At 39.7% G+C, this 16,568-nt stretch overlaps 1 long non-coding RNA gene across 1 annotated transcript in view; it reads right to left on the bottom strand.

The window, feature by feature from the left end:
• LOC106005865 overlaps positions 1 to 16,568 on the bottom strand; it is a 39,099-nt gene that overhangs the window by 3,037 nt on the left and 19,494 nt on the right. The window contains exon 2 of the long non-coding RNA XR_001179564.2: positions 19 to 214. This is a non-coding gene — a long non-coding RNA (uncharacterized LOC106005865). The remainder of the gene's footprint in view (positions 1 to 18; positions 215 to 16,568) is intronic.

The raw sequence follows: 16,568 nt of genomic DNA, 5'->3' as shown, positions 1-16,568 counted from the left end.
ACGGTTCACTCAACCCACCTGGACTTGGAGATGCAGGTAGCACATGTAGCTAACTTTTGGCCTGTGTGGTTGAACCTTTCCATCGGAGACCATGGATTCCCTCCCTCTTCCAGTTGGTGGTGCAGCTTGTTTGGGATATTTTCTGTGGGTATATAATAGCACATCCTGGAGCAGCTGTGCCCGGCTTTACAGGCTTCCTGGCGAGGGCAGACACCTAATTTCAAAAAGAGGTTAAGGACTTGCTTTTATGAGAAGGAGCACTCCTGGCCTCCTCTAAGGATAAGTCACGGTCTTGCTAGCTTGACAGTGGGGGAAAAAGTGCCACCCACCCCAAGGCTGGTGGCAGGTTTGGCCAGGTCTGAAGGAACACCTCATGCTGGCCAAGAGCCCCAGGCTCCCCGGAAGCCTGGGGAATGAAGAAACACCTTTCCCCCCACAATGCCCCACTCCTTTCAACAACTACAGGTGTAATCAGGGCCTGTGCCACTGGAGGTCATCCAGTGGGTCTTCCTGCTGCCATTCTGTCCGGCTTTCACCATCGTCTTCAAGGAGCTGTTCTGTCAGCAGGCCTCCCTGCATGCAGAGCACAGGGACTGGAAGGTGACACCACAGCTTTTGACCTGAACACTTAATTGCCAAAACTGAGAGAAAGGAAAGACAGAGGAGGAGTTCTGGTTCAGTCAGTAAAGCAGCTAGAGAACTGGAGTGTCTTAAATATAGAAATATACATTCCCCAAGGCTTTAAATACCAAGATGATCTCAATAGTGAGAGGAAGGAAAATGACTCCCAAGTCAGCATTTAGCCTCACACAACCACATGTGGCCTGGGGTTAGTGATAAAGCCCCTCTGGGCCCTGGCGATAAAGGTGCGTTATTTCAAGTACCAAATGAATACTAGGCACTTCTCTGGTCTGTTGAGTTTTCATGTACTCTACACAATTTACCAGTCTCTGTGGAGTTAGAATGCAATTAAAATTATCAGATTTAAACAAATAGACATGCTTTGATTATCAAAGCAAGCACAGCTTCTGTAAGTGCTTCCAGTTCATCACTGAGGAAACTGGTTGGCTGGCACTTGAATTTGAATCCTAGTCTGGGTGTTCAAAACAGAGCAGATTCTTTATAGAGAATAGGATCTTTGCCATAAAACTAGGCCAGCCCAGGATCTTGACATTTTCCGGTGTGCACTGTAGGACTTGGTACAAAGCAGGATGCTGCTGAGCGTGTCTAACAGTTCCCACATGTGTGAGTCCTGCAATGTCTGGGCAGGGCCCAACAGTGAGCCTCACCCTGGTTAAGTTTAAGGAGTGGCCTCCCAGAGCCTTTAGGGCCTTCCTTGAGCCATTCTCTGAGGTCAGTTTACGCCTTAATTGTTTGCAGCCTGGACTTAGCAAAATGCTCACAACAGAAACATGATATGTCCTCAGCAGTGAACATAGAGGCCCTTACAAGAAGCCACTTGTTCTCTGCAATAACTCAAATGCGACAGGTTCTGTGTAATAGGTCCTTAACATTTTGGCTGCCTAAGGCCAAGGGCATCAACCTCTAATCAGATTCTGCAAACCAGTGGTGATGTTTTTGTTTTTCGGAATAAACACTACCTGTGCCCTTTCTCACTTCATGTACTTTAGAGTCCTGCTACTTATTTTGAGGGAAAAGTTAATCACTGCATTGTGAAGCTCCCCATCAGTCATTGTGAGCTTGTATTAGTTCCCAAATCTGCAGGCTTTTCTTGAACAGCCTTGGAACAAAAGATTCAATGGGCTAAACTCCCAGTCTATTTTAAAATAAAGAGCAGTGTCATTCTAAGCCACTTGGCTGAAGTCAGTCCACAAGATAGAAGAGGGACAGAAGCCAGAGTCAGTAGAAAGCAAGAGTAGATTCAGCAAAGCATTTAGAAAATTATCCTCAGGGACAAGGTGGGGAAGTCAAGGCTGAGGTATCATTGATAAAATAGGTTAATAACTTGTTAAATGACTCTGTTCCAAATAAGCAAAGGAAGGGCCTGGCAGTAACTCAGAGCAGCAGCCCTGGCCTTTGTTTTCAGCCCCACCCAGTAGTTTCCCTGACTGTGTGGCTGAGGCAATGCCTGCCAGGCTTAGCAAATTGGAGGAGGACCTGAAGCGAGGAGCCACAACCATGATCCAAAGAGAACGTAGAGGGCTAGAAGTAGTTAATCCTACATGGAATTTTGATGGTGAGGGCCACTACCATCACCAGTTTTACAGAGGAACTCAACGAGGCTTCCAAGATCACTACCTGATAGCTCCAAACACTGGCCTGTGCCCTTAACCCCTGTACTTGCTCTCCAGCACACTGTTACAGATAGTCCCCACCCTCCGAAAATACAGTCATTAGACTCTCTGTGGTAGCTGACTGGCTTAGTAGCCCCAAAACATTTTAAATCTAACCATTGCCCAAAATGAATGATGATTGTTGCAACCACCTCTGCCCTGGTCTTCTCAAATCCAGTCCATATTCCACGTTTGTAAACCAAAATGGTAAACACCTCATATTTTTAATAAAACCTCATGATACAGACAAAGAAGATTTTATTACCCATTTTATATACCAAAAAAACTTTCAAGGTCAGTTTGCCTCAGGTGTTCCTACCGTCTTTGTCCAGCTTATCAGAAGGTAATCACATCCCGGTGTTGTAGATGTGACTTGTGTGGCTTAAACAAAAGGGGGATAGGGGTGTCTATAAACAGAGGACTGTGCAAACAACATTCTGTTGGAGGAGGTGAGGGACCACCAACCCTATTAGGCAAAGAAGGGCTGGAGTTTGGGCTGCCTGGGCCCTTCTGACTCAGCTGCTGTCCAGAGATGTATGCAGATGTATGCAGAGACTTCATTCCCAGCCGTGTTGTGGACTACTACTACTACAAGAGTACGGTCTTGTATAAATCAGGAGTCCCTAGGAAGGAAGGGCCAGGACCAAACACCTCTTTGAGGCATCTGAAGCAACCAGATTTCAGTGTTAAAATTTTGAATCCCCATTGCTGTCAACAAACCATGAAAATAACTGCCAGCCACTGTTTCAATCTCCAGCAATGGTGAGCTGTAAATTAAACAATCCTTCTGCTAAAAATAACTTTAAACTATAGAAAATGTCTTTTACAAAGCAGTGAAGAAGGTTCTGCTTCTGCTAATGGTGGAAGAGCTTCTACTCGTCCAACCCTCCCACAAATGACAACTATAGATTCTCAACAAAATGAAGAAAACAAGTACCTTAAGGCAGTGAAGACCAACCAACCAAATGGGAGTTGCCCTTTGGAAGGAAATGCCACTGAGTGCCCATTTTTATGGCTTTTTGCCTGAGGACAGTCCCCAGTTGCCACCATAAGGTAGTTAAAAATTGGATAGAAACCTGCAATCTCTCTGGAAAACAGCATGGAGTTTCCTCAAAAAGTTGAAAATAGAGCTATCCTACGACCCAGCAATTGCACTACTGGGTATTTACCCTAAAGATACAAATGTAGTGATCCAAAGGGGCACGTGCACTGGAATGTTTATAGCAGCAATGTCCACAATAGCCAAACTATGGAAAGAACGTAGATGTCCATCAACAGATGAATGGATAAAGATGATGTGGTGTGTGTATACACACACACACACACAATGGAATACTACACAGCCATGAAAAGAAATGAAATCTTGCCATTCGTGACAACATGGATAGAACTAGAGGGTATTATGCTGAGTGAAATAAGTCCATCGGAGAAAGACAATTATACAATCTCCCTGATATGAGGAAGTGGAGATGCAATGTGGGGGGGTTGGGGAGTAGGAAAAGAATAAATGAAACAAGATGGGATTGGGAAGGAGACAAACCGTAAGAGACTCTTAATCTCACAAAACAAACTGAGGGTTGCCGGGGGTAGGGGGGTAGGGAGAGGGTGGTGGGGTTATAGACATTGGAGAAAGTATGTGCTATGAAGCGTATAAACCTGGTGATTCACAGACCTATACCCCTGGGGCTAATAATACATTATATGTTAATTAATTATTAAAAATAAATAAAAAGAAACCTGCAATCTTAGCTTCAGTCACCAAAGGAAATGGTTTGGAATCACCCCAGTACCTTAAAAGTGAGGGAGTCAATCTCTGAAAGAGTGAGTGAGTACCCATGGTCTGTGTATAAACTCTGCCTAAATCTTTAATCTCTAAATATAGTAGACTCCAAGCAGCCCACTGAAAGAGCTGAAAAGAAAGACCAACTGCTGCCCACCACAGGGGAATCCAAGTTTTAAGTCTGAGTTCAGCCAAGTGCCTGTTTTTAAAATATTCTTCAGAACTTCTTCACTGTATTATCACACTATCTAGGAAATAATTTGAAATTACTACAGAAGAAAATGTGATCCATACCAAAGAGAGAAGGTAATTAACGTAAACTGACTTGGAGATGACCCAGATGTTATTAACACTCAAGATTTTTAAATCAACTATTACAATGATGCCAAAGAAGGTAAGGGAAAATAAGCTTATAATGGATGCACACATAGGAATTGTCAGCAGACAAAAAGTAATGAACCCAATAAAATTCTAAACAAATATACAGTACCATAACTAAATTCAATAAGTGGGATTAATAGCACATTGAAGATGACATGTTGAAGGATCATTAAGCTTGAAGGAAAAAAAAAAGCAGGGGCTACGAAACATTTTCTGCAAAGGATCATAGTACTTGTGGCTTTGAGGGTCAAAAGTTTCCATTACAACTACTCGTCTCTGCCACTGCAGTGTGAAAGCAGCTAAGTAAATGAATAGGGATAAACAAATTTGGCCTAGATGGATCAAGTTTCTTAACTCTGAAAAAGAGTGATAGACATCCAATCTAAAGAACAGAGGAAAAATAGCTATTCTTCTGAAGCTGTTTCAAAAATCAAAATGGAAGGAAAACTTCAAAACTCTATGAGGTCAGCATTACCTTGATCCCAAAACCAGACAAAGACCCCACCAAAAAATTACAGGCCAACATTCCTGATGAACATGGATGCAAAAATTCTCACCAAAATACTAACTAATAGGAGCCAGCAGTACATGAAAAGGATTATTCATCACAACCAAGAGGGATTTATTCCTGGGCTGTGAGTTTGGTTCAGCATCTGCAAATCAAGGTGATATGCATACATTAATAAAGAACAAGAACCATAGGATGCTCTCAGTAGATTCAGAAAAAGCATTCAACAAAGTACAGCATCCTTTCTTGATCAAAACTCTTCAGTGTTGGGACACAGAGTACATACCTCTGTATATATCATAAAAGCCATCTGTGAAAAACCTACAGCGAATATCATTCTCAATGGAGAAAAACTGAGAACTTTTCCCCTAAGGTCAGGAACACGGCAAGGATGTCCACTATCATCACTGCTAGTCAACATAGTACTAGAAGTCCTAGCCTCAGCAATCAGACAACAAAAAGAAATAAAAGACATCTGATTTGGCAAAGAAGTCAAACTCTTACTCTTTGCAGATGATATGATACTGTGTGTGGAAAACCCAAAAGGACTTCACCCCCAAATTACTAGGTCTCATACAGGAATTCAGCAAAGTGGCAGGATATAAAATCAATGCACAGAAATCAGTTGCATTTCTACATACCAATGAGACAGAAGAAAGAGAAATTAAGGAGTTGATCCCATTTACAACTGCACCCAAAACCATAAGATACCTAGGAATAAACCTAACCAAAGAGACAAAGGATCTATACTCCAAAAACTATAGAACACTCATGAAAAAAATTGAGGAAGACACAAAAAAATGGAGAAACATTCCATGCTCATGGATTGGAAGAAAAATATTGTTAAAATGTCTATGCTAGGGGCACCTGGGTGGCTCAGTGGGTTAGGGCCTCTGCCTTCGGCTCAGGTCATGATCCCAGGGTCCTGGGATCAAGTCCCGCATCGGGCTCTCTGCTCAGCAGGGAGCCTGCTTCCTCCTCTCTCTCTGCCTACTTGTGATCTCTTTCTGTCAAATAAAGAAATAAAATTTTTTTTAAAAATGTCTATGCTACTAGAGCAACCTACACATTTAATGCAATCCCTATCAAAATACCATCAACCTTTTTTGCAAAACTACAACAAATAATCCTTAAATTTATATGGAACCAGAAAAGATCCTGAATAGCCAGAGGAACACTGAAATAGAAAACCAAAACTGGCGGCCTCATAATCCCAGACTTCAAGCCTTATTACAAAGCTGTAATCATCAAGACGGTATGATTCTGACACAAAAACAGACACATAGATCAACGGAACAGATTAGAGAGCCCAGAAATGGACCCTCAACTCTATGGTCCACTAATCATTGACAAAGACAGGAAAGACTATGCAATAGAAAAAAGTCTCTTCAACAAATGGTGCTGGCAAAACTGGACAGCCAAATGCAGAAGAATGAAACTGGACCATTTCTTTACATCATACACAAAAATGAACTCAAAATGGATGAAAGACCTAAATGTGAGACAGGAATCCACCCAAAATCCTAGAGGAGAATACAGTCAGCAACCTCTTCAATGTTGGCCACAGCAACTTCTTGCTAGACATGTCTCCAAAGGTAAGGGAAACAAAGGCAAAAATGAACTATTGGAACTTCATCAATATCAAAAGCTTTTACACAGCAAAGGAAACAGTCAACAGAACAAAAATTTGAGGGGCGCCTGGGTGACTCAGTTGGTTAAGAGACTGCCTTCAGCTCAGGTCATGATCCCAGAGTCCTGGGATCAAGTCCCTCATCGGGCTCCCAGCTCCATGAGGAGTCTGCTTCTCCCTCTGACCTAATCCCCTCTCATGCTCTCTCACTCTCTCTCTCAAATAAATAAATCTTGGGACGCCTGGGTGGCTCGTTGGTTAAGCAGCTGCCTTCGGCTCAGGTCATGATCCCAGCGTCCTGGGATCGAGTCCCACATCGGGCTCCTTGCTTCACAGGGAGCCTGCCTCTCCCTCTGACTCTGCCTGCCACTCTGCCTGTGCTCGCTCGCTCTCTCTCTGACAAATAAATAAATAAATAAATCTTACAAAAAAATTTGGATAAATGACAATGGGAGAAGATATTTGTGAATGACAGATAAAGGGCTAGTATCCAAAAACTATAAAGGACTTATCAAACTCGACACCCAAGAAACAATCCAGTCAAGAAATGGACAGAAGACTCTACATCACTCAGCATCAGGGGAACAAATGAAAACCACAATGAGATACCATCTCATCCCAGTGAGAATGGCTAAAATTAACAAGTTAGATGATAACAGATATTGGCAAGTATGCAGAAAAGGGGAACCCTCACACACTGCTGGTGGAAATGCAAGCTGGTGTACCAGCGTGAAAAACTCAAAAAGTTGAAAACAGAGCTACCCTATGACCCAGCAATTGCACTATTGGGTATTTACCCAAAGACAGAAATGTAGTGATCTGAAGGGACATGTGCACCCCAATGTTTATAGCCCAATGTCCATAATAGCCTAACTTTGGAAAGAGCCAGATGTCCATCAACAGATGAATGGATAAAGATGATGTGATACGTGTACACACACACACACACACACACAAACACACACACAATGGAATATTATACAGCTATCAAAAAATGAAATCTTGCCATTAGCAAGACATGGATGGAACTAGAGGGTATTATGCTAAGCAAAGTCAGTCAGTCAGAGAAAGACAATTATCAGATGATCTCATTGATAAGTCGAATTTAAGAAACAAGGCAGAGGATCACTGGGGAAGAGAGGGGAAAAATGGAACAAGATGAAAGCAGAGAGGGAGACAAACCATAAGAGAATCTAACAAACAGCATTTCTGGAGGGGAAGGTGGGGAAGGGATGGAGTAACTGGGTGATGGACACTGGAGAGGGTATGTGTTGTAATGAGCACTGGCTATTACATAAGACTGATGAATCACAGGCCTGTACCCCTGAACAAATAATACATTATATGTTCATTTAAATTAAAAAAAAATTTTTTTAAACGTGAAAAAAAAATGGTCAGAGCATCTTGGGACATCAAACAGTCTAGCATACTTATAAATAATTGGGATCCCAGAAGGAGAAGAAGGAAGGCATTAGGCAGAAACGGGGTGGTTTTTTGCTTTTAAGTAGGCTCCATGCCCAACTTGGGGCATGAACTCACGACCCTGAGATCAAGAGTCACATGCTCTACTGAGCTAGCCCAGGGCCCCAGAGATTTTTTTAATAATGGCCAAAATTTTCCAAATTTGGAGAAAGTTCTAGAATCATAACAAACCCCTAATGGAATAAATACAAAGAGAGCTGTACCCAAGGACTTCATTGTCAAGTTGCTGGAAACTAAAAATAGAAAATTTTGAAGGCAACAAAAATGACACACTTAAAAAACCACATTTCAATTATATACTGCAATATTCTGCAGTATATTGCAATACTGCAAGCTTCTCATCAGAAGTCACGGTCATTAAAAGACAATGGGATAACCTCTTTAAAGGTATGAAAGTAAAACATGTCAACCCAGAATTCTATTACCAAGTGAGAATATTCTTGAAAATGCAGGTGAAATATAGACATTTTCAGATAAAAGGAAGAGTCAGCAAGCAGCAGAGCTGCATTACAGGAATTACTAAAAAGTTCTTCAGGGGCATCTGGATGGCTCCGTTGGTTAAGCAGCTGCCTTTTGCTCAGGTCATGGTCCCAGGGTTGTGGGATTGAGCCCTACATTGGGCTCCTTGCTCAGCAAGAAGCTTGCTTCTCCCTTGCCTGCCATTCCCCTTGCTTCTCCCTTGCCTGCCATTCCCCCACTGCTTATAGCTTGCATGCTCTGTGTCAAAAAAAAAAAAAAAATCATTAAAAAAAATTTTCTTTCAGGTCAAGGGAAAAGAGACCAGTTGGGAATTGAGGTTTACAGAAATTAAGCCAGTCGGCCTAGTAATTTCAAAATGATCTCAGTAATCCTTTCTCTCTGTTATTTATCTCTTCTATATAGTTCCCTCCCACACCATCAGGACTGGTCTGTTTGACCACCAGAATATGAAGTGAGAGTGTAAGATGTCCAAAGTGAGGTCATTAAAGACATTGACATAGGCATAAATCTTCATGACCTTGGATTAAGCATGAATTTTTGAGAAATAACTAAAACACATACAATCAAGGAAATAATAGATAATTGGACTAAAATAATTTAAAATAAAAATTTAAAACATTTGTGCTTTAAAGACACAACCAAGAATGTAAAAAACAAAAAATAGTCCAAGGAATTGGATAAATTATTTGTAAATCACAGATAAAGTCTTAGTATCCAGAACATTTAAAGAACACTTACAACTCAACCTTTTTTTTTTTTTTTTTTACAACTCAACCATTTAAAAAATCCAATTATTATGTGGGCAAAAGAACTTGAATAGACATTTCTCCAAAGAAGATATATAAATGGCCAATAAGATCATGAAAAGTTGCTCAACACCATTAATCATTAGGGAAATACAAATCAGTCATGAGATACCACTTCACATCTACTAGGATGACAATAATAATAATAATAAACCAGACAATAACAATGCTAGCCAGGATGTAGAGAAACCAGAACTCTCCTACATTGCTAGTGGGACTATAAAATGGTGCCGCTGTTTTGGAAAACAGTTTGGCAGTTCCACAAAAAGTAAAACATGGAGTTACCACATGATCTAACAATTCCACTAGTGGCTATATACACAAGAGAATTTAAAAAATATATATCCACACAAAAACCTGTACACAAAGGTTCACAGTAGCATTATTCATAATAGCCAAAAAGGGGAGATGACCCAAATGTTCAACTGACATATGGATAGACATGTATCCATACAATGGAGTGTTATTTAGTAATAAAAAAGAATAAAGCATAAACATACACTGGTAGATAATACAACATGGATAAGCCTTGGAAACATTATGCTAAGAAGCCAGACACAAAAGGCCACATAAAATACTGTTTCACCTATATCAAATGTCAAAAACGGGCAAATCCTTAGGGACAGAAAGGAGATTAGTGGTTGCCAGGTGAAATGGTAATAACAGTTAACAGGTGGAGGGTTTCCTATTAGGGTGATGAAAATATTCTGGAATTAAACCACAGTGGTGATTCCATAGCTTTGTGAATACACTAAATATCCACTGAATTATACACTTTAAAAGTGTGACTTTTAGGGGCGCTTGGGTGGCTCAGTGGGTTAAGCCTCTGCCTTCAGCTCAGGTCATAATCTCAGGGTTCTGGGATCGAGTCCCGCATCGGGCTCTCTGCTCGGCAGGGAGCCTGCTTCCTCCTCTCTCTCTCTCTGCCTGCCTCTCTACCTATTTGTGATCTCTGTCTGTCAAATAAATAAAATTTTTTTTAAAAAAGTGTGACTTTTAGGGACACCTGAGGGGCTCACTCAGTTAAATGTCTGCCTTAAGCTTGGGTCATGATCTCAGGGTCCTGAAATCAAGTCCCACATCGGGCTCCTTGCTCAGTGGGGAGCCTGCTTCTCCCTCTGCCTGCTGCTCCCCCTGCTTGTGCTCTCTGGCAAATAATTTTTTTTTAAAGTGTGAGTTTTACAGTATGAGAATTATATCTCAATTTACAGTAACACTAAACAAACCTCCCACTTCCATCTTTCTCAGAACATTCACATTGGGAGAAGCCAGATGTCATGTCATGACAGCACTCAATCAGCTTTATGGGGAGGCCCATATGGCAAGAAACGTAATCAGTATGCTGTGAGGTAAGAACTTGGAAGCAGATCCTCTAGCTCGAGTCAACCCTGTAAATGACTGCAGCTCTGACCAGTATTTTGACTGTAATCTCCTAAGAAGGTACAAGCCAGAATCATCTAGCAAAGCCAATTCTGATTCCTGCCTCACAGAAACTGTGGAATAAATGCTTATTATTATAAGTCACTAAGATAGGAGGTAACTTGCTATGCAGTAATAGATAACTAATACAATTGTCAATTGATTAAAAGATTTTTCTCTAAATTTCATTAATATACCTGTAACTGAGTGGAAAACTCAACATTGTATAGTGGGGTTTCTGATATATGAAGATCTAATACCTATAACAACTATTGCATAAAATACGGGTGATGGGTAAATGGACCTCTATGGTTGCAATATTTTTATATTTTTTGTGAACTAACAAAATATTAATAACTCTAGGTAGATTGTGAAAAGTTTTTCATGTATATTGTAATCCTTAAAGCAAATACTTAGTAAAGTGCAAAAAGTATAACTAAAAAAGTCTAATATGAGGAATTAAAATGGAATATTAAAAACTAAAGAAATCAGGAAAACAGAAAATTAAGATGGACAAATAGGAAAATAGCAAAAGAACCAACCTAAATATGACCGTATCAATAATTACATTAAACATTAATAGGCTAAAAGAATATTAATGGGCTGATAACCCAATTCTGACTAAAGGAATAAAAAGGAGTTTAACCCTCCCACCTTAAACAACTAAAACGTGAAATATATGAAACAACAGGTCTCAGACAGACAACAGGCAGTACAGGACAGAGATCTCTGACAGAAGGAAAACTAATGACATAAACCCTACAACTGCCCCAAAATACAATGTGTAGAGCATTTCCAAACCATGGATCAGAGAGAACATAACAAAACAGAACCCAGAAGTTTCCTTGGAATGCCTAGAATCGTGGGACAAGGTAAAAGAATTTCAGAGGGAAAGAAATCACTGAAAATCTGCAAAGGTTCACCTTGATTTTAGTACATCTGTATGAGAAACTATCGAGGCCAGAAAAGGAACTGGAAGAAAGGAGCAGGGCTCCACAGAGCTCACACATAGCCAGGAATATTTCACACTCTCAACACCAGAATAGAAAGACTAACACATGAGGCATCAATGAGTGTTCTCAAAAAGGTGTTGTCTCAATGCGGTAAATTAGCCACAGATGAAAGGACATGCTGGACCCATCTAATAAAACATAAAAGTATTTCCAAGTAACTGTCACAGGACAAAGCTCAAGAACATTTAAAGGAACACAAATGATACAAAACATCCAACAGTGTAAAATACACAGTGTCTGGAACCCAATAAAAATTACGAGGCATATGAAGGAGCAGGAAAGTAAGACCCATATAGGAGAGAAAAATCCACCAACAGGAATAGACCCAAGAGTTATTTAGATGATAGAATTAGTAGATTAGAATATTTAAAAAGTGGTTATACACTGTATATCCAAAAAAGTAAAGGAGACCATGAACAGGCTGAGAGAAAAAATGTAAGATATAAAGAAGACCTAAGTCAAAATTACAGAAATGAAAACTACAGTGTCCGAGATACAAAATATACTGGTTGGGAAGAACAGAACATTGGATACTGCAGAAGAAAAGATTTGTAGCCTTGAATACCTCAAAGAAACTATCAACAAAAAACATAAAAAGACTGGGGAAAACAGCATCAGTGAATTATAAGACAACATTAAGCAGCTCCACATATGTGTAATTAGAGTGTCAATAGAGGGCGCCTGGATGGCTCAGTTGTGAACTGTCCACCTTTGGCTCACGCCATGATCACAGGGTCCAGAATCGAGCCCCACATTGGGCTTCCTGCTCTGCAAGGAGCCTGCTTCTCCCTCTCCCACTCCCCCTGCTTCTGTTCCCTCTCTTGCTGTCTCTCTCTCCCTGTCAAATAAATAATAAAATCCCTTAAAAAAGAGAAGTGTCAAGAGAAAGATGTAAAACAGAAAAAGATGGTAAGAAAATAATGGCCAAATTATTCTCTGGATTTGTTTTGTTTTGTTTTGTTTTTCTATTTTGGAGAAAACTGTAAACCCCAAAATCCAAGAAGTTCAATTAACCCCAAGTAGAATAAACAGGAAAACCACACCAAGGTATTCATAATCAAATGCTGAAAATACATGATAAAATAATTGTAAGTAGGGGCACCTGGGTAGCTCAGTCAGTTAAGTGTCTGACTCTTGATTTATGCTCAGGCCATGATCTCAGTCATGAGATTGGGCCCCATGTTGGCTCCCATGTCAGGTTCCACACTCAGCACAGTCAGCTTGAGATTCTCTCTCTCTCTCCCCCGACTCACCTGCTCTTTAAAATAAATTAATAAAACCTTTTTTTAAAGTAATTGTAAGTAGCCATGTGGTGGGTGAAGGGGGCAGGATGAAAATACGGAGCAAAGGTGAGAATGACAGAAGAGTTCTCATCAGAAACAATTCAAGCGAGAGGAGACAGGAGAGCAACATTTTTAAAGGACTGAAAGAAAACAAGTCCCCAGCCAGAATTACGAAGAATTCTAAATTTTCTCAGAATTTTAAAAGAATGTTTTTCAGAAATGAAGATGCAACTCATAAAAACTTAAGGGATGCAACAAAAGCAGTACTCAAGGAAACTTTATCACTGTGAAGAAAGTCAGGGCACCTGGGTGGCTCAGTGGGTTAAGCCGCTGCCTTCGGCTCAGGTCATGATCTCAGGGTCCTGGGATCGAGTCCCGCATCGGGCTCTCCGCTCAGCGGGGAGCCTGCTTCCCTCTCTCTCTCTCTGCCTACTTGTGATCTTTCTCTGTCAAATAAATAAATAAAATCTTTTAAAAAAAAATGAAGAAAGTCTTGGGGTGCCTGGTTAGCTCAGTCAGTTAAGCATCAGACTCGATCTCAGCTCAGGTCTTAGTCTCAGGGTTGCGAGTTTGAGCTCCTTGTTGGGCTCCACACTGGGCACAGAGCTTACTTGAAAATAAATGAAGAAAGATCTCAAGTCAATAATAACTTACACCTTAAGAAACTACAAAAAGAAGAGCAAGCTAAACACAAATCTAGCATAATGAAGAAAATAATAAAAATTAGAGAGAAGACAAAGTAGGAAATGGAAAAATAAAAAATCAATAAAACCAAAAGCTGGTTTTTTGAAAAGATGAGCAAAAGTGACAAAACCTTAGACTGACAAAGAGACAAATAATTAAATTGAAAATGAAAGTAAAGACATTCAATAATGACTTTACAGAAATAAAAAGGATTACAAGTGAATACTGTGAAGAACTCTATGTCAACAAATTCTATAATCTGGAAAAAAATAGACAAATTCCTTAAAAGATACAAATTACTTAAACTGGTTCAAGAAATAGAAAATCTCAACAGATCTCTAACAAGTAAAAAGATTAAATAAGTAATGATAAAGCTCCCAAAAAAGAAAAATTCTGTACCAGATGGCTTCCCCAATGAATTCTACTAAACAAAGAATTAACACCAATCCTCAAATTTTTCCAGAAACTGAAAAGAAAGGAACACATCATATCTCATTCTATGAGGCAACCATTAATCTGATACCAAAGCCAGTTAAAGACATCACAAGTAAAGAAATTTGCAGACCAATATTGCTTATGAATATAGATGCAAAAATTCTCAATACTAACAGATCTTTCCCAACAGCACATTAAAACATTCACCATGACCAAATGGGACTCATACCAGGGACACAACATAAAGAAAGTTCAACATAAGAAAATCTTAGTTCAACATAAGAAAATCAGTAAATGTTAATACATCACATTACCAGAACAAAAGGGGGAAAAAAACCCAGATGAACATCTCCATTAGTGCAGAAAAGGCATTTGATAACCCAACACCCTTTTATGATAAAAACTCACAGAAAACTAGAAATAGGGAGAAAATTTCTCAGCATGAGAAATGGTACTTAGGAAAATCCCACAGTTAACCTCATCTGCAATGATCAAAGCCTGAAAGCTTTAGGATGAGGAAAGAGACAAAGATGCCCACTTTCACTGCTGCTATTCAACTTTGTACTGGTAGTTCTAGCCAGACCTAGGAGACAAGAAGTAAAAGGTATCCAAATCAGAAAGGAACAGATAAAACTATCTCTATTCACAGAAGACATGATCCTATATAAAGAAAATGTCAAGAAAGTCCACAAGAAAGCTATTACAGTTAATGAATTAATTCAACAACAAAATAAATTAATTCAACCAAGTTGCAGGGCATAAGATCAACACATAAAAATCAATTGTATTGGGGCGCCTGGGTGGCTCAGTGGGTTAAGCCTCTGCCCTTCGGCTCAGGTAATGATCTCAGGGTCCTGGGATCGAGCCCCGCATCGGGCTCTCTCCTTGGTGGGGAGCCTGCTCCCTCCTCTCTCCCTCTCTGCCTGCCTCTCTGCCTACTTGTGATCTCTCTCTGTCAAATAAGTAAATAAAATCTTAAAAAAAAAAATCAGTTGTATTGCTATACACCAGCAATGAAAAATCTGCAAAGCTAATTAGGAAAGCCATTCCATTTACAATAGCATTAAAAAGAATAAAATAATTATTTAACCAAAGAGATGAAATATGTACACTGAAACTATAAAATATTGCTGAGAGAAATTAAAAACAAATAAATAGACATCCTGTGTTCAAGGATAACAATACTTAATATTGTTGGGGCACCTGGGTGGCTCAGTCCGTTGAGCATCCAACTCTTGATGTGGGCTCCGGTCATGACCTCAGAGTTGTGAGATCAAGCCCCATGTCATGGTGCCTGCTTAAGATTCTCTCTCTCTCTCTCTCTCTCTTTCTCTCTCTCCCTCTCTCTCCCCCTTCCTCCATCCCTGCTCACACTCTTAAAAAAAAAAAAAAAAAAAAAAAAAAAAAAAAAAACTTAAATCGTTAAACGTCAACACTACCCAAAGCAATCTATAGATTCAATGCAATCCCTATCAAAATTTAAGTAGTCTTTGCAGAAATGGAAAAACCAGTTCCCAAATTCATATGGAATGGCAAGGGGACTCAAGTAACCAAAACAATCTTGAAAAAGAAGAAAGTTGGAGGAGTCACACTAACCAACTTTGAAAATTTACTACAAGCTACAGTAGTTATAACAGTATGATAATGGCATCAGGACAGACATATAGACCAATGTTATTGTATAGAGAGTCCAGGAATAAAATTTTACACATACAGTAAATTTATTTTCAACAAGAGTACCAAGACCATTCAATAGGAAAAGGACAGTTTTCAACAAATCATGGTGGGAAAACTAAATATCCACATGCAAAAGAATGAAGTTGGACCATTGCCTTACGCCATTTACAAAATTAGCTGAAAATGGATCAAAATCCTAAACTTAAGAACTGAAACTATAAAACTCTTAGAAGAAAACACTGAAGAAAATCTTCATGACATTGGATTTGGCAGCAATTTCATAGATATGACATGGAAAACAGACAGCAATAGAAAGAAGAAAGATAAATTAGATTTCATCAAAATTAAGACTGCATCAAAGGATACTATCAAAAAATTGAAGTATGGGGCACCTGGGTGGCTCAGTGGGTTAAGCCTCTGCCTTCGGCTCAGGTCATGATGCCAGGGTCCTGTGATCAAGCCCCACATCGGGCTCTCTGCTCAGCGGGGAGCCTGCTTCCCCTCTCTCTGCCTGCCTCTCTGCCTACTTGTGATCTCTCTCTCTCTCTGTCAAATAAATAAGTAAAATCTTTAAAAAAAATTGAAGTCAACTTACTGAATGGCAGAAAATATCTGATAAGAGGTTAATATCCAGAACTTATGAAGAACTCCTCCAATGACAAGCCAATCTAAAAACTTTGTAAAGGATTTGAATTG

Source organism: Mustela putorius, unplaced genomic scaffold (assembly GCF_011764305.1).
Source record: "Mustela putorius furo isolate JIRA1106 unplaced genomic scaffold, ASM1176430v1.1 tig00537248_pilon_pilon_pilon, whole genome shotgun sequence".
In the NCBI taxonomy this organism is placed as follows: domain Eukaryota; kingdom Metazoa; phylum Chordata; class Mammalia; order Carnivora; family Mustelidae; genus Mustela; species Mustela putorius.
The sequence above is the reverse complement of the archived record's forward strand: the minus strand, read 5'-3'. Positions and strand labels throughout refer to the sequence as shown.